At 50.6% G+C, this 23,709-nt stretch overlaps 8 non-coding genes and 1 pseudogene across 8 annotated transcripts; 6 read left to right on the plus strand and 3 right to left on the minus strand.

Annotated features, from left to right (window-relative positions):
- Positions 1-3,007: 3,007 nt before the first annotated feature.
- trnas-gcu (transfer RNA serine (anticodon GCU)) lies at positions 3,008-3,089 on the plus strand. Its single transcript has one exon. It is a non-coding gene; the product is annotated as a tRNA-Ser (tRNA).
- Positions 3,090-5,745: 2,656 nt separating this feature from the next.
- On the plus strand, positions 5,746-5,862 carry LOC138227255 (U5 spliceosomal RNA). The gene has a single exon (XR_011184892.1). It is a non-coding gene; the product is annotated as a U5 spliceosomal RNA (small nuclear RNA).
- Positions 5,863-6,092: 230 nt separating this feature from the next.
- On the plus strand, positions 6,093-6,234 carry LOC138227252 (U4 spliceosomal RNA). The gene has a single exon (XR_011184889.1). It is a non-coding gene; the product is annotated as a U4 spliceosomal RNA (small nuclear RNA).
- Positions 6,235-7,575: 1,341 nt separating this feature from the next.
- LOC138227253 (U4 spliceosomal RNA) lies at positions 7,576-7,717 on the plus strand. Its single transcript, XR_011184890.1, has one exon. It is a non-coding gene; the product is annotated as a U4 spliceosomal RNA (small nuclear RNA).
- A 3,777-nt stretch (positions 7,718-11,494) lies between these two features.
- Positions 11,495-11,613, minus strand: LOC138227256 (5S ribosomal RNA). Its single transcript, XR_011184893.1, has one exon. It is a non-coding gene; the product is annotated as a 5S ribosomal RNA (ribosomal RNA).
- Positions 11,614-13,422: 1,809 nt separating this feature from the next.
- Positions 13,423-13,586, plus strand: LOC138227243 (U1 spliceosomal RNA). The gene has a single exon (XR_011184882.1). It is a non-coding gene; the product is annotated as a U1 spliceosomal RNA (small nuclear RNA).
- Positions 13,587-14,221: 635 nt separating this feature from the next.
- Positions 14,222-14,340, minus strand: LOC138227238 (5S ribosomal RNA). The gene has a single exon (XR_011184879.1). It is a non-coding gene; the product is annotated as a 5S ribosomal RNA (ribosomal RNA).
- A 6,976-nt stretch (positions 14,341-21,316) lies between these two features.
- On the plus strand, positions 21,317-21,457 carry LOC138227245 (U1 spliceosomal RNA; annotated as a pseudogene).
- A 636-nt stretch (positions 21,458-22,093) lies between these two features.
- LOC138227257 (5S ribosomal RNA) lies at positions 22,094-22,212 on the minus strand. Its single transcript, XR_011184894.1, has one exon. It is a non-coding gene; the product is annotated as a 5S ribosomal RNA (ribosomal RNA).
- Positions 22,213-23,709: the final 1,497 nt, after the last annotated feature.

Below are 23,709 nucleotides of genomic sequence, written 5' to 3' on the forward strand. Positions count from 1 at the left end.
GACATCTGGACTGCATTCCTAAGTGTCAGGAGTAAGTGACTCATATCTCACCTTGATCAACCAATCAGGGACTGGTAGGGCCGAGTAACCCACATGGGACTCTGATGCCCATGGAACTTTCAACCAATCAATGAGCTGAAGTTCCTCCAGGTAAAAACAGGCAACACAGAGAGCCTGAGAGATTCAACAAGATTCGGCTTCAGTAAGATTCAGTAAGATTCTGGAGAGGATTCTGTGGACTGTTCTAAAGGGAATTCAAAGGAGAATTCCAGGGCAGGACGGCCCAGGAGCAGAAGGATCCCAAGGGCAGGACATTCTCGCAGCGCGCCTCCTGACCATCCTGAGACTCAGCCCGGACAACCACGGAACGGCCAGTGTGTCCGAGTGCCAGAACTTTCCTTTGTTCTAAGAGTCTAGAGCGGAGGTTGCCAGAGACTAACCAGAGGATCCACTCGAGGTTAGCACCAGCAGCAAGCCTCGTGAACAGGTCGGAACTGTGGACAGCTGAATCACTATTCAGAACTAGCTCTTCATCAGGAACGAACAGGTCCTCTTCCTGACTTGCTGGGACCCACAGTCATCTTTTCTCCTGTGCACAAACTTTGCTAGTTAAAGCCAACAGTGAGCATCAGCAGCGCATCGTTGCAAGCCGCACATCACAGCCTGGCACCGAGCCAGAGAGCGCGGATTTGACAGCAACAGCCTGCAACTGTTTCTTTGTGCCCGCAGGAGATCTGAATCCCCAGAAATTGGATGAGTATTCAACTTCAATGCATTACAGCTCGAGAATTCAATTGTTATCCCAACCAGTTGATATCAATTTATTTCCTAAGAGTTATGTACTTGTTTTGAGTATCTAATGTAGAAGTTGTAACCAAGTTCAATTACGAAACGGTATAAATGAATGATATACTGAACGTATGTCCTCTTGATATGTGTAACACTTAGTAACTGACTGAATATATACCTTTTGTATTCTGATAACCCTCTCGATAAGATCTGTTAGGTTTACATGCATATTCTATGTATTAATAAATGTATCCTCGTGTATTAGTACCTGTGTGTGTGCGTTGTTTGAGTTATGTCGCATGGTTGGATTCTAAAGCCATCAAAAGAATCAACTTTGTGATTTACTGCTACAATTAATAATTGTCTCAGTAAATGCCCAAACCCTACAGAACTGGTGCCTTCAGAGAGCCACTATGATTACATATTTGGCGTCCCTGAGCCGGTTTTCTTACAACCTGTTAGCGAAATGAATCCTTCCATAATAAATGGTTCATAACTAGGGTCAGGGAGACTGTTTTCACTAGACAAAGGAATAGCAGAACGGGAGACAGTCTTAACAAACCCAGCACTCTTAGGATGTTGCTGTTGCTGCTGCTTATGTTTTAGGGCCAAACAATCTGCAATTATATGACCTCTCTTGTGACAATAAAAACATTCACGCTCCTCTTTAAGACGTGAGGAACTAGTTTTTACTGGGGGAGACTGAGACTGGGAACTTAGAGTAGACAAAGTCTTCTCCGCACGCACAGACATGAAAACATTCTTATGAGTGAGCACGAACTCATCTGCCAAAACAGCGGCTTGCGATAAAGTAGTTACTTTTTGCTCATTCAAATACACAACAATGCGTTCAGGCAAACAGTTCTTAAATTCCTCTAAGAGCATTAACTCACGCAATGAGTTAAAGTCACTCACTTTACTGGCTACAACCCATTTATCAAAGAGAGTGCCCTTCTCTCTAGCAAATTCAACAAATGTCTGGTCTGACACTTTACGATGATTTCTGAAGCGTTGTCTATATGCCTCAGGAACTAATTCATAAGCCCGTAAGATAGCAGCTTTCACAGTATTGTAATTCAAACTTTCTTCTAAAGAAAGTGTAGAACAAACTTCCTGAGCTTTGCCCACTAATCTACACTGCAAAAGCAGTGACCAAACCTCCTTAGGCCAACGAAGTGATGTGGCAATTCGCTCGAATGCACCAAAGTACGAATCAACTTCCGTCTCCCTAAACAGAGGTACTAAAGCAATGTGCTTACTTACATCAAAGGTGGTAGAGAGTGGATCTTGCAAAGGAGACATGCTAGAGGCCTCGGAGTGGGTCGGCTGCACAGCAGGAGCATTCTTTCGTGCTTCTAGCTCAAGCTGTCGGAGCTTAACCTCTTTCTCCGCCTGGATCGAGGATAGATGTCACCTTTTTATCGTTGAACAGGATGTATGTGATGTGGCGACTAGGTTCAATTTTGTATCCTTTTAAAAGATTAAGGACTGGGGTGAGCGTGATTTACCACCCTTTCAGCTAAGAACCCGACATGAGCACCGTTTAGGCTGCATAGACTCGGTCGTCTAACATTGCTGACTTCTTTTTTTTTGCCAGCCGCTAGCGCTGATTAGCAATGTTTGTATTTCATGTTTTGCAAGTTGCATCCATTTTAAGAAAAACAAGTCGTGTTAAAGACAGGAAATGAATACTTGCATTTAATTAAGTCTAGCTGTAGGCGGTTGTCTGTAAGGACCAGTTCTGTTCGAGAAGACAGAACAAAGAAGGCACCACTGGGATTCGGACTCAGGATCTCCTGTTTAAGAGACAAGCGCTTTAGCCAACTAAGCCACGGCGCCCCGGGAGGGGTGTCCTTTTGCAGCCATTTGGACACACCACTCAGACACATCTGCATTCGGTGTGTGCTCCGCCTGCTCGCTGAGCAAGTTGCCACCTTTACATACAATAGCAACATCGACACCAAGAGAAAGGATGACAAATGGCTTTTATCTGGAACTTTTCATGTCCAAGGAGCTCAATGTGCTTTCTGTGTACAACAGGGCCACTGAACTCCACACTGGCCACTGAAGCACAGCAGTGGCTTGCTGGCTTGACATCTCCCAAGGAAAATGTTGAAATCGCATGTGGAACAGGAAAAGGACCCTCGAGTACGAGGGAAAAAAAAGAAAAAGATCATTTGGAGCGCGCCAACCCATGTCTGGACAGCCCAGTTTCATCGACGAGGTGGCCGAGTGGTTAAGGCGATGGACTGCTAATCCATTGTGCTCTGCACGCATGGGTTCAAATCCCATCCTCGTCGCTCTCTACGTTTGACGTTGGCCCTCCTTTTGTTTGCTCCAGTACTAGAGCCTTACATTTTCTAGCGGTGGCTGAACATGGTATAGTAGGCTAACGTTGGTATCGACCAGTGGCAGTAACAGTATTTACGTGCCGCTGCTGCCAAGTGGCTCTGGGTTGAGACCGCGTTTTCACTTACTTGCAGCACAAACGGAGAAAGCGATTTTTGACAGTCTCTCGTGAGACTGCGCTAGGTGTTTAGGGATATACTGAGGGATCCACAGTATGTGGACCCTCCGTGCGCCATCAGTCCGCACTCCGGACTGAGAAGAAGACAGGCTGAAGAGTGACCCCAACAACTTTCACTCTCTCTGAGACAAAGCAATAGTCAATTCTGGAGCTGCTATTCCTCCCTGACCATGTATATCCTGCTGTTGTGGGATATATACATCTATATGTGTCTGAGAGTTTAAAGTCTTGAACTAAGTTTTGCAGGGCCAGTGAGCTGGAATCCAATTTTATCGGAGAGCTAGACTGCCTGTCTGTGTGCTCTAAGATACAATTAAAATCCCCTCCCACTATCACTTCTGTGCTACATAACAATAGGGGGGAGAGTGCCTTGAGTAGCTCCACCCTTCCTCCCACGTCAGTAGGACAATACACATTGATTAGCCGCAGGTTAACGGTCCCCCATTCCACATCCACACACAGCAACCTGCCATCTATGACCCTCTGAATACTTTTCAATTTGAAAGCCCATCCTTTGAAAAGAATGGCCACGCCAGAGGCTCTGTTGTTATTGTCCCCTGACCAAACAGAAGGCCCTTTATCCCACCTATCTTCAAAGCTTTTATACCTTTCTTGATAGGCTATAGCACACTTCTGCAACATCAACACATCTCTCTCTCTCTGCTGGAGGTAATCAAAGACAGACTGGCATTTAACTCTGTCATTGATACCTCTGGTGTTAAGAGAAATTATGTTTAGAGCCATATTACATAAGAAAGTGGAACCAGTCTTTACAAAACACATTTCTCTTCGGTCTCACCTGTTACCTTCTTCTTTTTCTTTTTCTTCTTACCAATTTCCTGCCAGCCATCCTCTGAATGAGCCTTCATCAGGGTGGCAGCAGTAAAAGCATTCACGGAGTCCATTTCAAGGAAGGGGGTAGAGGGAGGGGTGGAGGGGTTCCAGCTGTCCCCATCGCCATGCTCTCCTTCCTCCTCGCTCGGGGAGAAAACAGAGTCATTTTTCCTTTTCCTCAAGTCCAGCTCCTGGGAGCACTGAGGGGAAAGGGGTGCAGCCGATGCACCAGTCTCCTCTTCCCCCTCACCCACCAGCTGCTGCAGATCCTCCGTGATGGACTGGATGGAGGAGAGGAGGGCATCTGTAGCACTTGCAGAGTCTGAGAAAAGCAGCTCCGCTGAATCCTGGGTATCCTCGCTGGACCCGCTCCACCGGGGGGCCCCACACTGGCCCTCGTTCTGAGGAGCAGGAATGGGGGAGGGGTCCTCGCTGTTCTCGGGGGTTTTCAAACCCTCGTGCTTGTCTGGTGCAGTCTGCGGTTGTGGGGGCGTAGTGGATTTCTCTTCCACCGGGCCCAGAGCCACAGCAGGACTGATCCTGGCTGGAGGCTGAGACTCTTTGTCCAACAAGGGTTCTTTGTTTGACTTGTTGTTTGCTTTGGCTTTTCGGGCCGGTTTGGCTGAAACAAGCACTGCCTCATCCTTTCTCATTTTGAGTTAATTGGCGTAGGCGTGAGGGCAGTTCTTAAAAACGTGTCCTTCCGAGCCACATAAATTGCACTTTGGCAGCATTGAACAGTCAGAGGCTAAATGTCCCTGTTTGCCACAGGTCTTGCAGCATTTCACAGTGCAGGACGATGCCAGGTGTCCCACAGCACCACAGCGCCGACACACCTTTGGTTGTCCCACATAAAAAACATAGCCATTGCAGGCGCCCAGCCGGATTGTAGAGGGCAGGTGCCTTAAGCCTCCATTTACATTGTCCGGTAGCAAGCAAACCTCGAATTTCCTTGCTCCTGTTTTTATACCGTCAACATCTCTAACCTCAGTTCCATGGTGGATGGTGCAGTACTGCTTAAGCCAGGTGTGAATGTCCTCCGTCTTTGCCAGTTCCGAGAACATAACAACATGCACCGTTTTCCTCTCTATCCGTGTCAGAGGCTGCAAGATGATCTTCTCAAGGGCAGGAACTTTCCCTCTTTTTGCCTCAAACACATCCACAAATTGTTCAAACAGAGAATAGGTAGCAAAAACAACCTCAAATGCTTTCTGACCTGGGAGAGCGAAGATGAAATCCAAGTGCCGAGGTTCAAAGCCAAGTTCCTTCTGTAACACTTTTCTGCTGAACTGCATACGATCCATGAAGAGGTCACCCAAAAGCTCAAAACGTACAGCATTCTTGCGGGATCCAAAGGTTGCCATCTCAAACTGCAAAACAAACACTGCTTCCACAAAACAAGAAAACAATCCAACTACTCCAACTACAGGCTGATCAAGGTATCTCCCCTGCCAGGTAAGCCGAGAGCCGCAGGCGATGAGCCCGGAGCTGAACGGGCCCCACTGGCTCGTTTGTAAGGCCAGGTGCATTACCAACCACGACCGGCAGGGCAGAGGCCTTGAAGGCGGCCTGGGCTCCTGCAGCTGTCCAGCCACGCACTCTGGTTTCTCTTCATCTCGTACAAATCTTTTGCCTTTTACTAAAGATTTCCATGGAGAGGAGCATGAATGAGTTCCATACAATTTTTGTGCTTCCCTGCCTCCGGGTGGGGCGCAGCTGGGCTGGTCAAAGAGAGAAAACAAAACCGCTCACAATCGCTCTTATTACGGCGACTGTGGCCGTTTGCTCTGCGAGTCCTCGGTCTCCACCTGTCTGATTGGCGCTCTTTTCTTTGGGAGGCGGGAAGTGTCCGGCCGCAAATATGAAGCGTTACAGCAACGACATGCCATGAGACGATTGACAACGATTTCCATAGGATCCCCGCGGTTGCCTGGCAACCGTCAGCTTTGCGCAGTGGCAGTATCGTAGCCTGTGAGGTATAGCCGAGGCGCGATTATTGCTAGTTGAAAACTTTTCCCAATACCCCGCTTCCGCCGGTTTGCAATACAATCGGCGAAAACAATTTTCGACAGTCTCGTCAGAGACTGAGCAAGGTGTTTAAAGACAGATTTTGTCATGGTAACATCATGGTAGAAAGAAACAAGCTTCTTACGTCTCAACAGAAACGCTCTTTAGCTCTTTCAGAGTTATGCAGAGAACAGCGTCTGTCGAGATCACTTTTGAGTCAGCGCGAAACGCCGTGTGCTGTCAGTTTGATTTCATATTGCTCGTAGAGCGCCCGGCTTTTGTCTGTCAAACGTTAGGTTGCGCTTCTTCATGCTGCATCGTCGGCATGAGTGGAGCTTTTTAATTGTCTGTACTTGTCTTACTGCGCCCCATAAGAAATCGTTTGTCCCCGTTCAAAAGAGATTGTGCGATGTCCTGCAGCGTTCGCAAAGCAAACCTTTGACAGTTTGAAAAGAGGAATTTATTCTGCTTCCTGTGCGTGCAGTAGTTACAAAGTTGAACGTCTTTACACGATCTGCTGCAGTTTTCAGTGGGCGGGCTTTGTCAGATGGCTTGGAAAAACGCACTGTGTTTCGGCTCGGGAAACATCATGAGCAGTGTCCTGCATGTTTTCTGTGTATAGCTGTCTTTTAACGCACACAGAATTCATTCGAAATCATTGATTTCTCCAATTAACAATGGAACCTCCCTTTTTGAACCTGCGAGAAGCATTCTTTCAATGTAACAGATTTACTCCGAGGAAAGGCAGCATGACATTGAGAGTAGCTCAAGCTTTCAGCACCCGTATCGGGCTGCGTGTATGCAGACACCGCTCAGAATCCCCTGTAAGATTCTCCCTCACTTCCGTTGTGCAGTGCTTTACCTCTTTCAAAAGGCTTCACTTTCCTAGTCACATTCCAAGGCTCATCGAACCCGGGCTGTTTCCTCCAGCGGTATAGTATTGCAGTGAGACAGCACGATGCCTGCAAGACTATGTCACGCTAAACGCCACAAATTGTGTTTGTCCGTTCGTGTCAGTCGTCCTGCAGCCACGGGAAGTGGGACACAAACATGCTGCAATGCTTTCAGGACGTTAGGATTTGTTTATGCAACATCCGAGAAGAGTACTTGTGGCTTGAATGTGAACTGTACGTGCCCGCCCCCTTTCCTCTGTAGTGCATGAGTTCCTCCCGGCATGCCCTTCGTCATTGTTCTGTCATCTTGTATTTAAAGGGTTGTATTTCTGCTGCTGAAAATAAGCAACGGTTTTCTCACAACGCCCTTTGTTCCCGACGGAGCCCTTGTCTGTCATGAAATTCTTCAAAACCTCAAGCTAGAAGAAGAAGAAGACGACAAATATGAAGCGTTACTGCAACGACATGCCATGAGACGATCGATAACGATTTCCATAGGATCCCCGCGGTTGCCTGGCAACCGTCAGCTTTGCGCAGTGGCAGTATCGTAGCCTGTGAGGTTTAGCCGAGGCGCAATTATTGCTAGTTGAAAACTTTTCCCAATACCCCGCTTCCGCCGGTTTGCAATACAATCGTCGAAAGCAATTTTTGACAGTCTCGTCAGTGCGTGACATAGTCTTGCAGGCATCGTGCTGTCTAACTGCAATACTATACCGCTGGAGGAAACAGCCCGGGTTCAATGAGCCTTGGAATGTGACTAGGAAAGTGAAGCCTTTTGAAAGAGGTAATGTCGACGCTTTTTTAACAGAGTACCAAAAAAGCGTCTTTTTTGAAGACCTGGGCACTGAGCATTGTTGGTTCAGTGGTAGAATTCTCGCTTCTCACGCGGGAGGCTCTGGTTCGATTCCCAGCCAAAGCAGTGGCTTTTGCAGCGAGCGGCTCCATCACTTGCATCCCCTTGCAACTCGCAACTGAAAACCCACTGAAGCTAAGCAGGTGAGCCAGGTCAGTACCCGGATGAGGGTGAGCTACAGGGAAAAACAAAGTTTCCAGCTGGAAGCGGTGTTAATGGTGCCGGCGGGGGGGCGCTCACCCTGAGGTCTGTGCGGGTCCCAATGCCCCAGCATAGTGACGGAGACGCTGTGTTGTAAAAGGGCGCTGTCTCTTGGATGAGATGTAAAACTGAGGTCACAGCGCTCTGTGGTCATTAAAAATGACCACCAAAACCTTTGACAAAAGCTCTTGGTAATTGATGGTCTTCAATAATGCTTCTCCTTTAGGTACATTTTAAATCAGCTGAAAAATGCTGTGAAATGGGGGGTCACTTCACGCCAGTGTAGGATTTGGGTTACAAGAACTATAAAACTGCACGAGAAAGCCCGTACACTGAATTACACGGCTTTCAATTCAAAGGAGGGCAAAAGAAATTCCCTGAGTTCGATTTTTTGCAGCACAGAGAGGATTGCTGTCGTGAGGCTGGTTAGCTCAGTTGGTTAGAGCTAATAACACCAAGGTTGTGGGTTCGAGTCCCGTACGGGCCAGGTCCTTTTCTCCTCTCTTACAAAAGCTGTTAGGTTCCTTTCCGTGGTGAGATGGGTTGTCATGCAACGCTGCTACATAGTGCCGACAGACAATTAAATGACAAAAATGAAGAGAGTTAAAGCAGCTGGAAAGATTTTCTTACAACTTTTGAGCTGACACAGTTTTGGAAAATGTTTTCTTCACGCTGCACTGTACCACATAGGCAGCCAAGAGTCTCCAAAACAAAACAGAATTGACAGTCATATAATGTCCATTAACCCCGGTTTTAAACACAGCATCATGTCTGCCATCATAAGAATATGAGTCCAATATTTTAGAATATAGTCAGAATGTCTTCTAACCTTACCTGTGGTGTCTTTAATCCCTATTGCTCAATGCATGATGTACGTACTGCATACATGTGTCTTGAGAATGAGGAATGGGCCCCTGAGACATTTACCTGTTTCACAAATGATCGTATTTTACTAGAGATTCTGTTTGGGATTCAGATGTGCATTCGGACAGCAATTCCTTTCAAGAAATGATACGTTCTGGATGAGGTCAAAGGTGCTGGAACACTGTATTTAGGATGTATTTGCAGTGATTGTGTCTCCTGCTTCAACGCAGTGATATATAGATGTGCTCCTGTAATTTATTGGTACATGCCCAGGGCAGTAAGTTGTCTGAGGATTTATTTCCAGACGGCATAGAGCAGTGAAGCAGTGAAGTAGTGCAACACACTGGATCATTATATTATTAGAATCTATTCTACTTAAATTATTACATTATACACAACTTGAGCTCTCAGCACCGTACTGAGCCCAGGTGTTTTTCTAAAGCTGTCAGGTGCAGTTCATTTACATGAAGGAAATCTCTTACTGGGTACGATTACAATGCAGTAAGTAGCACAGACTACTTAGGGAGTAGGCTGATGTGTTTAAAAACAACCAGCGCCAGGCAGGAGTCGAACCTCCAAACTCCTAATCCATAGTCAGACACATTATCCATTGCACCACTGGCCCTCGTGTGACACTGCAGGGCTGTAACCCAGTGAGCTTAGCACTGCAACTAGTAAAATATTACCCCCGGTCCATTCTTTTCCAAAAGTGAGAAACACCTGTTTTCTACATTTTGTCTGTTTTAAAACCATATCTCTTTAAACCAAACCAAGAGTTTGTCTTTTGCACTGATATTCTGATTCATTTCGATTTCAAAGAAAAAAAAAACATTACCTTCCAAAGCATCATAAAATTGTCCCTTCCTCCAGACTCTACTTCTCTCTTGTAGTAGTACAGCAGACCTTTCCAGGTGAGAAGATCACAGAGTCCGAAATGAGCTTCCTCCATCAAGCAAAGTACCTGAACTTGACTCTGTCATCATAAAAGCTCCCCTGTAATAAAGAAATTAAATCCGAAATCAAGAGGGCAGTTGCCTACTGAAGTTCAAGAAGTCATAAATTTTAACCTAGCAACATATTAAAGGCTGCATCTATACAATTACGATTCTAGAAATGCTCACCAGATTACGTTTTAAGAAAGAACTGCGCCTCAGGTTCCGCCGAGATCTTAACTCGGATGGCAGGATTCAGAGTCTGGAGTGTGGAATGATGGCGCACGGAGGGTCCACATACTGTGGATCCCTCAGTGATCTTCCGCGTGTTCAAACCGCCAGCGTGTGACTCCCCTATCCCCCTGACCTCATTGCTCTGCTCTCGCCTCTGTGCAGCTGAGCCCGACTCATGGTAAAGTGGAAAAAAATATGCCCTCAACGTGAGATTTACTCTGGAGTGAGGATAGTTGTTACATTCTTATCGTTGAAACGGATGTATGTGATGTGGCGACTAGGTTCTTCTCCATTAGCAGGCTTAAGGTTAAAGAAAAAAACATTGCTGACTTCTTTTTTTTTTGCCAGCCGCGAGCGCTGATTAGCGAGGTTTGTATTTCATGTTTTGCAAGTTGCATCCATTTTAAGAAAAACAAGTCGTTCAAGACAGGAAATGAATACTTGCATTTAATTAAGTCTAGACGTATGCGGTTGTCTATAATGACCAGTTCTGTTCGAGAACACAGAACAAAAAAAGGCACCGCTGGGATTCGGACCCAGGATTTTCTGTTTACTAGACAGGCGCTTTAACCAACTGAGCCACGGCGCCCCAGGAGTGCTGTCCTTTTGCAGCCACTTGGACACACCACTCAGACACATCTGCATTCGGTGTGTGCTCCGCCTGCTCGCTCAGCAAGTTGCCACCTTTACATACAATAGCAACATCGACACCAAGAGAAAGGATGACAAATGGCTTTTATCTGGAACTTTTCATGTCCAAGGAGCTCAATGTGCTTTCTGTGTACAACAGGGCCACTGAACTCCACACTGGCCACTGAACCACAGCAGTGGCTTGCTGGCTTGACATCTCCCAAGGAAAATGTTGAAATCGCATGTGGAACAGGAAAATGACCCTCGAGTATGAGGGAAAAAAAAGAAAAAGATCAACTGGAGTGCGCCAACCCATGTCAGGACAGCCCAGTTTCCTAGACGAGGTGGCCGAGTGGTTACTGTATGCTGAGTCTAAAGACAGTTTCACCCGTTTTCTGATTGCTCGGTTCTGTACCAGTGCAGACATGTCAAACAGTGAATGGTTGTACCTCTATTGTATCCGTGCTCAATGAATGAAAAAGGTAACAAACGAATATATGTCTAGTTATACGAAAAACGAGTGGTTTATCGACTCATCTTCATTTGCAGATTTAGAGGCAGCTTCGATATTCGTTTTACAGACGGGGTTTTTTTTTTAATATGGGTCACACACATGCCACAGCAACAAAACATCTCTAGAGATGAGGCTATAGATCACCTTTCCATCCTGCAGGTTTTCCTCCCAAAGCCTACGGCACCAACGGCGACCCCTGCTGGCCGGGAGAGCAAAAGCTTACAGCACCTGGTATTCCCAGGCAGTCTCCCATCCAAGTACTAACCAGGCCCGACGCTGCTTAGCTTCCGAGATCAGACGAGATCGGGCGTGTTCAGGGTGGTGTGGCCGTAAGCGAACGCCTCGGCGCCTGACTCGCTACTTGAAGCTGTGTGTGGCGGGGGTTCCGTGCCCCCCGAGCGGGACTGAAGGATCGTTCGTGTGCAACTCTTTGGAAAGGAGCTGCTTTCCAAATCGCATTGCGTGCCTGGATGTTGGCGAATGCGCTCCCTTGTGTTGGCTCGTCCCGCACTGGAGGAGGACAAACAATCTGCACGGAGGAGCACCAGGCAAGTCTTCACCAGACAAAAACCTCCAGTGCACAGCACTCTGGAAACATTTCGGGGCTTTCGCGTGTTTATTTCAGCACTTAAAAAGCGCACCGGTCCAACACGTCGGCCGGGCGCGCGGCGCCTCCGCCCTCTTGTGGCCTTGCGGCGTCAGAGCAAGAGGCTCCTTCTCGCTGCCCTTCCGCTGTATTGCAGGGCCCCGAGAGGGAACCCGGAGCGCGCACTTTGTGGGGGGCGGGGGACCGCGTTCGCGCTCTGCCCCCGGTCTCTTGCGCGAGTACTAAATCTCATGGACAGGGGGGCCTCGTCATTGATTGTTACAGGTGAGACGGGGATTAGGAGGAGACCCCGACTGATGGGTAAAGGGGAGCACTAACACCAGAGGGACACCCCCGGCGTCTCTTTTTGAGAGACGCCCTGGGGTTTCCTAATGGCCAAGGAGGGTCGGGACCTCGGTTTGACGCCTCCCCCGAAGGACGGCGCCTGTTTGTGCAGCAGAGTGTCGCCATCAGGAGGCTGGGGCGTAAGAGAGCCACACAGCCCGCAGGGTGAGCGCTCCCTACTGGTCCCAGTCACACCTCTTGCAGGAGCAGCAGCAACCGGAGCTTTTCCGGGGTGGACTCTCCCATCCGGGTGCCGGCCAGGCTCACACCTGCTGGGCTGCCCCGGGGGTGAGCCCAGTCGAGAGTCGCAGGGCCAGATCTAGTCACCGGGGAGAAACGATACAAGTGAAGGATTGCTCGGCTCTCGGCACTTGAAAAGACCGACAAATGTCTCGTTCCCGCCGGAGCTGAATGTACCCGCATGTGTGGTGTCGTCTTCTTCCCCCGCCCCGCTGTGTTTGCTGTATTGTCTCTGAAGCCGGCCCCCCCGAGACGAGACGGGCTGTTCCTGTGCCCCAATTAACACTTTACAGGTGCCATTCCCCGGCATTGTGGCCATTGTCGGTGCTCACACGCGGTAAGAGAAGGCGGAGGAGAGCGGGGCATGCCCAGGGGTAGACATTCAAGGAGGGGGCAGTGCGAGGTGAGGTGAGGTGCGACACGCCGGAGCCCCGACGCAGCTAATGCGGAGCACTTGTTGGACTGGCATCGAAAGGACGTGTGCGCACGGAGCGAGCCTTCCCTGCGGCGGAGCGCGGGAACTTTCTCCCCCCCTCCCGCTGCAGGAGTTGTGTGCACTGCAGCGGTGCCAAGAGAAAAGCACAGAAGGCAGCAGGCTCTGGAGAGCAGGTAAGAGACGGAGCCTTGTGGGCAGGCGAGCAGGCCCGTTTTTTGGAAATTGCTGAAAAGGTTTGTTCGGTGTGTGGCAGGCGCACGTCGCGAGCTTGCGTGGCGATCTGCCGGTCTGGAGTTATGCAAATGAGGCCGAATTGCATCCCGGGACATGCTGCGAATGCGCAACGGCGACTGCAGATGTGTAGGAAACGGCGCGCTCGTTTTCTCGTTTTGCCCACACTTTTGAGTGTTAGTGTGGCGTGTGAGTGTGCGAAAGAGTGGGCCCAGCAGGAGGCGGTGGCGTGCGGGGCGAGGAGGTGGCCTAGGATGCGCGATTTGTGCTGTGGGTGCGGGCCGCTTGCAGGGGCCTGTTTAACTCATACTTACCTGGCAGGGGAGATACCTTGATCAAGAAGGAGGTTCACCCAGGGCGAGGCTCGGCCATTGTACTCCGGCTGTGCTGACCCCTGCGAATTCCCTAAATGTGGGAATCTTGACTGCATAATTTCTGGTAGTGGGGGACTGCGTTCGCGCTCTCCCCTGATGTGCTTGGTCCAAAATCAGATACGGGAGGGTTAGGACACCACGAGCTGCGTGGCTGCGGAAGGATCCCGGTTCGACAGGAGTGGACGCCGCTGCTGGTTCTCGCTGGCTTTTAGTTAGGGGTCCGGAGAAGCATCTCAAGCTAGTTCCACTACTCTTTCCGGACGTTCATTCCCTTTTCAAAGTCAGTCGTTTTGCTGTAGTCTGCGTTCTTTAGGCTGATTATCGAGGTTAGCCTTTATTTGGTCATGGGGGGCCTCGGTACTGTATGCTGAGTCTAAAGACAGTTTCACCCGTTTTCTGATTGCTCGGTTCTGTACCAGTGCAGACATGTCAAACAGTGAATGGCTGTACCTCTATTGTATCCGTGCTCAATGAATGAAATCGGTAACAAATGAATATATGTCTAGTTATACGAAAAACGAGTGGTTTATCGACTCATCTTCATTTGCAGATTTAGAGGCAGCTTCGATATTCGTTTTACAGATGGGGTTTTTTTTTGAATATGGGTCACACACATGCCACAGCAACAAAACATCTCTAGAGATGAGGCTATAGATCACCTTTCCATCCTGCAGGTTTTCCTCCCAAAGCCTACGGCACCAACGGCGACCCCTGCTGGCCGGGAGAGCAAAAGCTTACAGCACCTGGTATTCCCAGGCAGTCTCCAATCCAAGTACTAACCAGGCCCGACGCTACTTAGCTTCCGAGATCAGACGAGATCGGGCGTGTTCAGGGTGGTGTGGCCGTAAGCGAAAGCCCCGGCGCCTGACTCGCTACTTGAAGCTGTGTGTGGCGGGGGTTCCGTGCCCCCCGAGCGGGACTGAAGGATCGTTCGTGTGCAACTCTTTGGAAAGGAGCTGCTTTCCAAATCGCATTGCGTGCCTGGATGTTGGCGAATGCGCTCCCTTGTGTTGGCTCGTCCCGCACTGGAGGAGGACAAACAATCTGCACGGAGGAGCACCAGGCAAGTCTTCACCAGACAAAAACCTCCAGTGCACAGCACTCTGGAAACATTTCGGGGCTTTCGCGTGTTTATTTCAGCACTTAAAAAGCACACCGGTCCAACACGTCGGCCGGGCGCGCGGCGCCTCCGCCCTCTTGTGGCCTTGCGGCGTCAGAGCAAGAGGCTCCTTCTCCCTGCCCTTCCGCTGTGTTGCAGGGCCCCGAGAGGGAACCCGGAGCGCGCACTTTGTGGGGGGCGGGGGACCGCGTTCGCGCTCTGCCCCCGGTCTCTTGCGCGAGTACTAAATCTCACGGACAGGGGGGCCTCGTCATTGATTGTTACAGGTGAGACGGGGATTAGGAGGAGACCCCGACTGATGGGTAAAGGGGAGCACTAACACCAGAGGGACACCCCCGGCGTCTCTTTTTGAGAGACGCCCTGGGGTTTCCTAATGGCCAAGGAGGGTCGGGACCTCGGTTTGACGCCTCCCCCGAAGGACGGCGCCTGTTTGTGCAGCAGAGTGTCGCCATCAGGAGGCTGGGGCGTAAGAGAGCCACACAGCCCGCAGGGTGAGCGCTCCCTACTGGTCCCAGTCACACCTCTTGCAGGAGCAGCAGCAACCGGAGCTTTTCCGGGGTGGAATCTCCCATCCGGGTGCCGGCCAGGCTCACACCTGCTGGGCTGCCCCGGGGGTGAGCCCAGTCGAGAGTCGCAGGGCCAGATCTAGTCACCGGGGAGAAACGATACAAGTGAAGGATTGCTCGGCTCTCGGCACTTGAAAAGACCGACAAATGTCTCGTTCCCGCCGGAGCTGAATGTACCCGCATGTGTGGTGTCGTCTTCTTCCCCCGCCCCGCTGTGTTTGCTGTATTGTCTCTGAAGCCGGCCCCCCCGAGACGAGACGGGCTGTTCCTGTGCCCCAATTAACACTTTACAGGTGCCATTCCCCGGCATTGTGGCCATTGTCGGTGCTCACACGCGATAAGATAAGGCGGAGGAGAGCGGGGCATGCCCAGCGGCAGACATTCAAGGAGGGGGCAGTGCGAGGTGAGGTGAGGTGCGACACGCCGGAGCCCCGACGCAGCTAATGCGGAGCACTTGTTGGACTGGCATCGAAAGGACGTGTGCGCACGGAGCGAGCCTTCCCTGCGGCGGAGCGCGGGAACTTTCTCCCCCCCTCCCGCTGCAGGAGTTGTGTGCACTGCAGCGGTGCCGAGAGAAAAGCACAGAAGGCAGCAGGCTCTGGAGAACAGGTAAGAGACGGAGCCTTGTGGGCAGGCGAGCAGGCCCGTTTTTTGGAAATTGCTGAAAAGGTTTGTTCGGTGTGTGGCAGGCGCACGTCGCGAGCTTGCGTGGCGATCTGCCGGTCTGGAGTTATGCAAATGAGGCCGAATTGCATCCCGGGACATGCTGCGAATGCGCAACGGCGACTGCAGATGTGTAGGAAACGGCGCGCTCGTTTTCTCGTTTTGCCCACACTTTTGAGTGTTAGTGTGGCGTGTGAGTGTGTGAAAGAGTGGGCCCAGCAGGAGGCGGTGGCGTGCGGGGCGAGGAGGTGGCCTAGGCTGCGCGATTTGTGCTGTGGGTGCGGGCCGCTTGCAGGGGCCTGTTTAACTCATACTTACCTGGCAGGGGAGATACCTTGATCAGCCTGTAGGTGGAGTAGTTGGATTGTTTTTCTTTTGTTGGAAGCAGTGTTCGATTTGCGGTTTTTGAAATGGCAACCTTTGGATCCCGTAAGAATGCTGTACGTTTTGAGCTCTTGGATGACCTCTTCATGGATCGTATGCAGTTCAGCAGAAAAGTGTTACAGAAGGAACTTGGCTTTGAACCTCGGCACTTGGATTTCATCTTCGCTCTCCCAGGTCAGAAAGCATTTGAGGTTGTATTTGCTACCTATCCTCTGTTTGAACAATGCGTGGATGTGTTTGAGGCAAAAAGAGGCAAAGTTCCTGCACTTGAGAAGATCAACTTGCAGCCTCTGACACAGAGAGAGAGGAAAACGGTGCATGTTGTTATGTTCTCGGAACTGGCAAAGACGGAGGACATTCACACCTGGCTTAACCAGTACTGCACCGTCCACCATGGAACTGAGGTTAGAGATGTTGATGGTATAAAAACAGGAGCAAGGAAATTCGAGGTTCGCTTGCTACCGGACAGCGTAAATGGAGGCTTAAGGCACCTGCCCTCTACAATCCGGCTGGGCGCCTGCAATGGCTATGTGTTTTATGTGGGACAACCAAAGGTGTGTCGGCGCTGTGGTGCTGTGGGACACCTGGCATCGTCCTGCACTGTGAAATGCTGCAAGACCTGTGGCAAACAGGGACATTTAGCCTCTGACTGTTCAATGCTGCCAAAGTGCAATTTATGTGGCTCGGAAGGACACGTTTTTAAGAACTGCCCTCACGCCTACGCCAATAAACTCAAAATGAGAAAGGATGAGGCAGTGCTTGTTTCAGCCAAACCGGCCCGAAAATCCAAAGCAAACAACAAGTCAAACAAAGAACCCTTGTTGGACAAAGACTCTCAGCCTCCAGCCAGGATCAGTCCTGCTGTGGCTCCGGGGCTGGTGGAAGAGAAATCCACTACGCCCCCACAACCGCAGACTGCACCAGACAAGCACGAGGGTTTGAAAACCCCCGAGAACAGCGAGGACCCCTCCCCCACTCCTGCTCCTCAGAACGAGGGCCAGTGTGGGGCCCCCCGGTGGAGCGGGTCCAGCGAGGATACCCAGGATTCAGCGGAGCTGCTTTTCTCAGACTCTGCAAGTGCTACAGATGCCCTCCTCTCCTCCATCCAGTCCATCACGGAGGATCTGCAGCAGCTGGTGGGTGAGGGGGAAGAGGAGACTGGTGCATCGGCTGCACCCCTTTCCCCTCAGTGCTCCCAGGAGCTGGACTTGAGGAAAAGAAAAAATGACTCTGTTTTCTCCCCGAGCGAGGAGGAAGGAGAGCATGGCGATGGGGACAGCTGGAACCTCTCCACCCCTCCCTCTACCCCCTTCCTTGAAATGGACTCTGTGAACGCTTTTACTGCTGCCACCCTGATGAAGGCTCATTCAGAGGATGGCTGGCAGGAAATTGGTAAGAAGAAAAAGAAAAAGAAAAAGGTAACAGGTGAGACCGAAGAGAAATGTGTTTTGTAAAGACTGTTTCCACTTTCTTATGTAATATGGCTCTTAACATAATTTCTCTTAACACAAGAGGTATCAATGACAGAGTTAAATGCCAGTCTGTCTTTGATTACCTCCAGCAGAGAGAGGGAGATGTGTTGATGTTGCAGGAGTGTGCTTTAGCCTATCAAGAGAGGTATAAAAGTTTTGAAGATAGGTGGGATAAAGGGCCTTCTGTTTGGTCAGGGGACAATAACAACAGAGCTTCTGGCGTGGCCATTCTTTTCAAAGGATGGGCATTCAAATTGAAAAGTATTCAGAGGGTCATAGATGGCAGGTTGCTGTGTGTGGATGTGGAATGGGGGACCGTTAACCTGCGGCTAATCAATGTGTATTGCCCTACTGACGTAGGAGGAAGGGTGGAGCTACTCAAGGCACTCTCCCCCCTATTGTTATGCAGCACAGACGTGATAGTGGGAGGGGATTTTAATTGTATCTTAGAGCACACAGACAGGCAGTCTAGCTCGCCGATAAAATTGGATTCCAGCTCACTGGCCCTGCAAAACTTAGTTCAAGACTTTAAACTCTCAGACACATATAGATGTATATATCCCACAACAGCAGGATATACATGGTCAGGGAGGAATAGCAGCTCCAGAATTGACTATTGCTTTGTCTCAGAGAGAGTGAAAGTTGTTGGGGTCACTCTTCAGCCTGTCTTCTTCTCAGATCATCAGGCTTTAGGGTGTAGAGTGGAACTCCAGGGCGGGACTGTCTTTGGCCCAGGCCTCTGGAAACTCAACACAAAGCTGCTAGAGAACGAGGGGGTAGTATCCCGCTACAAGGAGAAACTATCACAGTGGCTGTCCTTGCAGTGTCTGTACGGGTCAGTAGGAGAGTGGTGGGAGGAGGTGAAGGTGAGGACAAAGGCCTTTTTCATGGCTGAGGGAAGGAAGGCTGCTGCCAGACGGAGAGGAGTGCTAGCCAGGAAACAGAGGCAGCTGCAGCGTCTCTACACGATGCTGCACAGTGGCTTCGATGTGCTCGAGGATATCGCCCTTTTAAAAAAGGACATCCGGAGCATAGCCGAAGAAAGTAGTCGAGGAGTGCTGTTAAGAAGCAGAGTGCAGTTCTTGGAAGAAAATGAGAAGTGTACTCGCTTCTTTTTCAGGAAAGTGGTAGGCTCCAAGACTGTCATGGAAAGTGTAGTTGATGAGGAGGGACGAGAGAGAACAGAGCCGAGTGCTATCCTCTCCTGCACCGAGGCCTTCTACTCAAGACTGTACAGCTCTACAGAGGTAAAGGATGAAGATATTCATTTTTTTACCTCAAAGCTAGAAAACATTTTGAGTGAAGAAGATAGGGAAGTACTTGAGAGGGATTTGACAGTAGAAGAGCTGAGACAGGCTATGGAGAGCTTACAGAAGGGGAAAACTCCGGGTGCTGACGGGCTCCCTAAAGAATTTTATTGCACCTTTTGGGATCTGCTTCAGGATCCGCTACTGCTCCTATTCGAGGAAAGCTACAAGACAGAATTGCTGCCTGACTCCTTAAGAGAAGGCACGATCTCTCTCTTGTTTAAGAAAGGAGCAAAAAATGACATAAAGAACTGGAGACCCCTCAGCCTGTTAGGCGTGGACACTAAGATCCTGTCCAAAGCCCTTTTCCTGCGCCTACAAAATGTAGTGGCCTCACTGGTAGGGAAAGAACAGACTTGTGGGATAGCAGGACGCCTGATGAGCGACAACCTGGCCTTGTTGAGGGATGTCTGTCTGTACTCTGAGGATCGCTCCCTCCCTCTGTGCATTTTAGGTGTAGACCTAGAAAAGGCCTTTGACCGCCTAAACCGGCAGTACTTAACATCGGTACTTGAGCACATGAAGTTTGGCCCCATCATGAGAAAGTGGATTAACCTGCTGTACACAGGTAGCAACAGCAGAGTCATGGTTAATGGCAATAGATCACGCACCTTTGAAGTCTGTTCAGGGGTGAGGCAGGGCTGCCCATTATCCCCCTTGTTATTCGTTTTGGCTATGGAGCCCTTAGCCTGTGCCTTGCGCCAGGATCAGGCCATTAATGGGATACCAGTGCCTGGAAGTGGGGGAGGAGAGGTAAAGACGTCTCTATACATGGATGACGTCACCCTGCTCCTCTCTGACAATGCCTCAATTAGCAGAGCTCTGCAGTGCTGTGATCGGTTCTCTTTGGCTTCCTCCGCAAAAATTAACACATCTAAGAGTGAGATTTTTTATCAGAACTGGAGGGAGCCAAAAGAAGGACATGATCTCAGGCTGCAAGAGAAGAGAATTAAGGTCCTGGGGGTGTATTTTGGAGAAGAGATGGGAACAGTAAATTGGCAGAACAAATTGCCAATCTTAAACAAAAAACTGATGCAATGGAAGGACCGAGACCTCACCATGACAGGGAAGGTGCTGGTCATCAAAGCCGAGCTCTTGCCTGTCTTGAATTTTCTGGCTTCTACCTTCCCAATCCCACACCGTGTTGCGGCGGTGCTGAGGAGATTGATGTTTCAATTTCTATGGGGTGGGAAGCAGGAAAGACTCAGAAGGGAAATAATGTACAGGCCGCTACCCTCAGGGGGGAAGTCTGTCCCAGATATTGCTACGAAGCTGCTGTGCATTTTCCTGGCCTCTGTGCTGAGAGGCTTTGCAACAGCACCTGCAGCGCGTACCTGGACTTATTTTTCCAGGCTCTGGGTAGGTAGGGAGGTGTTCAGGGTGTGGGGTGTCAGACCCAAGCTGGACGTCCCACTCTCTGACACATGCCCTGCAATTTATGGGACAGTTAAAAGTTTTCTAAGATCTCACCCAATTGGCCATATTCCCCTCCGAGATGTCAGCGTCCAAAAACTGGAAGATTTCGTAGCACCCCAGAACAATAGGCAGACCCCTGTGGGCATTTTAACATCAGCCCAAACAAGGAAGGTGTGGAAACACACATCCTCTAAATTTCTGTGCAACATTCACAGAGATTTAGCCTGGAGTGTCGTCCACCAGTGCTTACCGGTACGAACTTTCTTGTACCGTAGGGGCCTCACCCCCAGCCCTCGCTGCGTTAGGGTGGGCTGCGGCGAGGAGGAGACTGTGACCCATCTCCTGTGGTCCTGCTTTTTTGCTAAGGCCTTCTGGGCACAGTTTGAAGATTGGTTGCAGGCTCTCTCGCCCCAATTTACCCTGACCGCTGCTTTCATCATATATGGCATCTCTCCTGTCAAACTTCCCCCTGACGTGTTTGACAGGATCTGGGCCGTGGTGAACAGTGGGAAAGACGCCCTGTGGAGAGTGAGGAACATGGGGCTGTTCAAAGGCATCGAGGTCCCAGTCAAGGCAGCAGGTAGCCTGGCCCTGTTCATCACCCGAGAGAACTATTACCTCAGAGATCTGTGGAGAGAAGGGAGGGAGGAAGCAGAAAATCTGTGGGAAATAGAGAGCATTGGACAGTATCTCAAGAAACTGTGAAAAACATTATCATGTTTAAATAAAGAATGTGATTTGCACCAGAAAAAAAGAAAATTGTTGCTATGTAACTGTTACCGTGTCAAAATGTAATGAGATGTGATCATATATACTGTTTTAAGTATGTATATTAATGTAAAGCTTTCTGATTTGTGATTTCCTGTATTTTTTTGTGAAAAGAAAATAAAGTTCTTAAAAATCGAAATCGAATCGGTTCACCCAGGGCGAGGCTCGGCCATTGCACTCCGGCTGTGCTGACCCCTGCGAATTCCCCAAATGTGGGAATCTCGACTGCATAATTTCTGGTAGTGGGGGACTGCGTTCGCGCTTTCCCCTGATGTGCTTGGTCCAAAATCAGATACAGGAAGGTTAGGACACCACGAGCTGCATGGCTGCGGAAGGATCCCGGTTCGACAGGAGTGGACGCCGCTGCTGGTTCTCGCTGGCTTTTAGTTAGGGGTCCGGAGAAGCATCTCAAGCTAGTTCCACTACTCCTTCCGGACGTTCATTCCCTTTTCAAAGTCAGTCGTTTTGCTGTAGTCTGCGTTCTTTAGGCTGATTATCGAGGTTAGCCTTTATTTGGTCATGGGGGGCCTCGGTACTGTATGCTGAGTCTAAAGACAGTTTCACCCGTTTTCTGATTGCTCGGTTCTGTACCAGTGCAGACATGTCAAACAGTGAATGGCTGTACCTCTATTGTATCCGTGCTCAATGAATGAAATCGGTAACAAATGAATATATGTCTAGTTATACGAAAAATGAGTGGTTTATCGACTCATCTTCATTTGCAGATTTAGAGGCAGCTTCGATATTCGTTTTACAGACGGGTTTTTTTTTTTGAATATGGGTCACACACATGCCACAGCAACAAAACATCTCTAGAGATGAGGCTATAGATCACCTTTCCATCCTGCAGGTTTTCCTCCCAAAGCCTACGGCACCAACGGCGACCCCTGCTGGCCGGGAGAGCAAAAGCTTACAGCACCTGGTATTCCCAGGCAGTCTCCCATCCAAGTACTAACCAGGCCCGACGCTGCTTAGCTTCCGAGATCAGACGAGATCGGGCGTGTTCAGGGTGGTGTGGCCGTAAGCGAAAGTCCCGGCGCCTGACTCGCTACTTGAAGCTGTGTGTGGCGGGGGTTCCGTGCTCCCCGAGCGGGACTGAAGGATCGTTCGTGTGCCACTCTTTGGAAAGGAGCTGCTTTCCAAATCGCATTGCGTGCCTGGATGTTGGCGAATGCGCTCCCTTGTGTTGGCTCGTCCCGCACTGGAGGAGGACAAACAATCTGCACGGAGGAGCACCAGGCAAGTCTTCACCAGACAAAAACCTCCAGTGCACAGCACTCTGGAAACATTTCGGGGCTTTCGCGTGTTTATTTCAGCACGTAAAGCGCACCGGTCCAACACGTCGGCCGGGCGCGCGGCGCCTCCGCCCTCTTGTGGCCTTGCGGCGTCAGAGCAAGAGGCTCCTTCTCGCTGCCCTTCCGCTGTGTTGCAGGGCCCCGAGAGGGAACCCGGAGCGCGCACTTTGTGGGGGGCGGGGGACCGCGTTCGCGCTCTGCCCCCGGTCTCTTGCGCGAGTACTAAATCTCACGGACAGGGGGGCCTCGTCATTGATTGTTACAGGTGAGACGGGGATTAGGAGGAGACCCCGACTGATGGGTAAAGGGGAGCACTAACACCAGAGGGACACCCCCGGCGTCTCTTTTTGAGAGACGCCCTGGGGTTTCCTAATGGCCAAGGAGGGTCGGGACCTCGGTTTGACGCCTCCCCCGAAGGACGGCGCCTGTTTGTGCAGCAGAGTGTCGCCATCAGGAGGCTGGGGCGTAAGAGAGCCACACAGCCCGCAGGGTGAGCGCTCCCTACTGGTCCCAGTCACACCTCTTGCAGGAGCAGCAGCAACCGGAGCTTTTCCGGGGTGGAATCTCCCATCCGGGTGCCGGCCAGGCTCACACCTGCTGGGCTGCCCCGGGGGTGAGCCCAGTCGAGAGTCGCAGGGCCAGATCTAGTCACCGGGGAGAAACGATACAAGTGAAGGATTGCTCGGCTCTCGGCACTTGAAAAGACCGACAAATGTCTCGTTCCCGCCGGAGCTGAATGTACCCGCATGTGTGGTGTCGTCTTCTTCCCCCGCCCCGCTGTGTTTGCTGTATTGTCTCTGAAGCCGGCCCCCCCGAGACGAGACGGGCTGTTCCTGTGCCCCAATTAACACTTTACAGGTGCCATTCCCCGGCATTGTGGCCATTGTCGGTGCTCACACGCGATAAGATAAGGCGGAGGAGAGCGGGGCATGCCCAGCGGCAGACATTCAAGGAGGGGGCAGTGCGAGGTGAGGTGAGGTGCGACACGCCGGAGCCCCGACGCAGCTAATGCGGAGCACTTGTTGGACTGGCATCGAAAGGACGTGTGCGCACGGAGCGAGCCTTCCCTGCGGCGGAGCGCGGGAACTTTCTCCCCCCCTCCCGCTGCAGGAGTTGTGTGCACTGCAGCGGTGCCGAGAGAAAAGCACAGAAGGCAGCAGGCTCTGGAGAACAGGTAAGAGACGGAGCCTTGTGGGCAGGCGAGCAGGCCCGTTTTTTGGAAATTGCT

Source organism: Lepisosteus oculatus, unplaced genomic scaffold, assembly GCF_040954835.1.
Source record: "Lepisosteus oculatus isolate fLepOcu1 unplaced genomic scaffold, fLepOcu1.hap2 HAP2_SCAFFOLD_286, whole genome shotgun sequence".
NCBI lineage: Eukaryota > Metazoa > Chordata > Actinopteri > Semionotiformes > Lepisosteidae > Lepisosteus > Lepisosteus oculatus.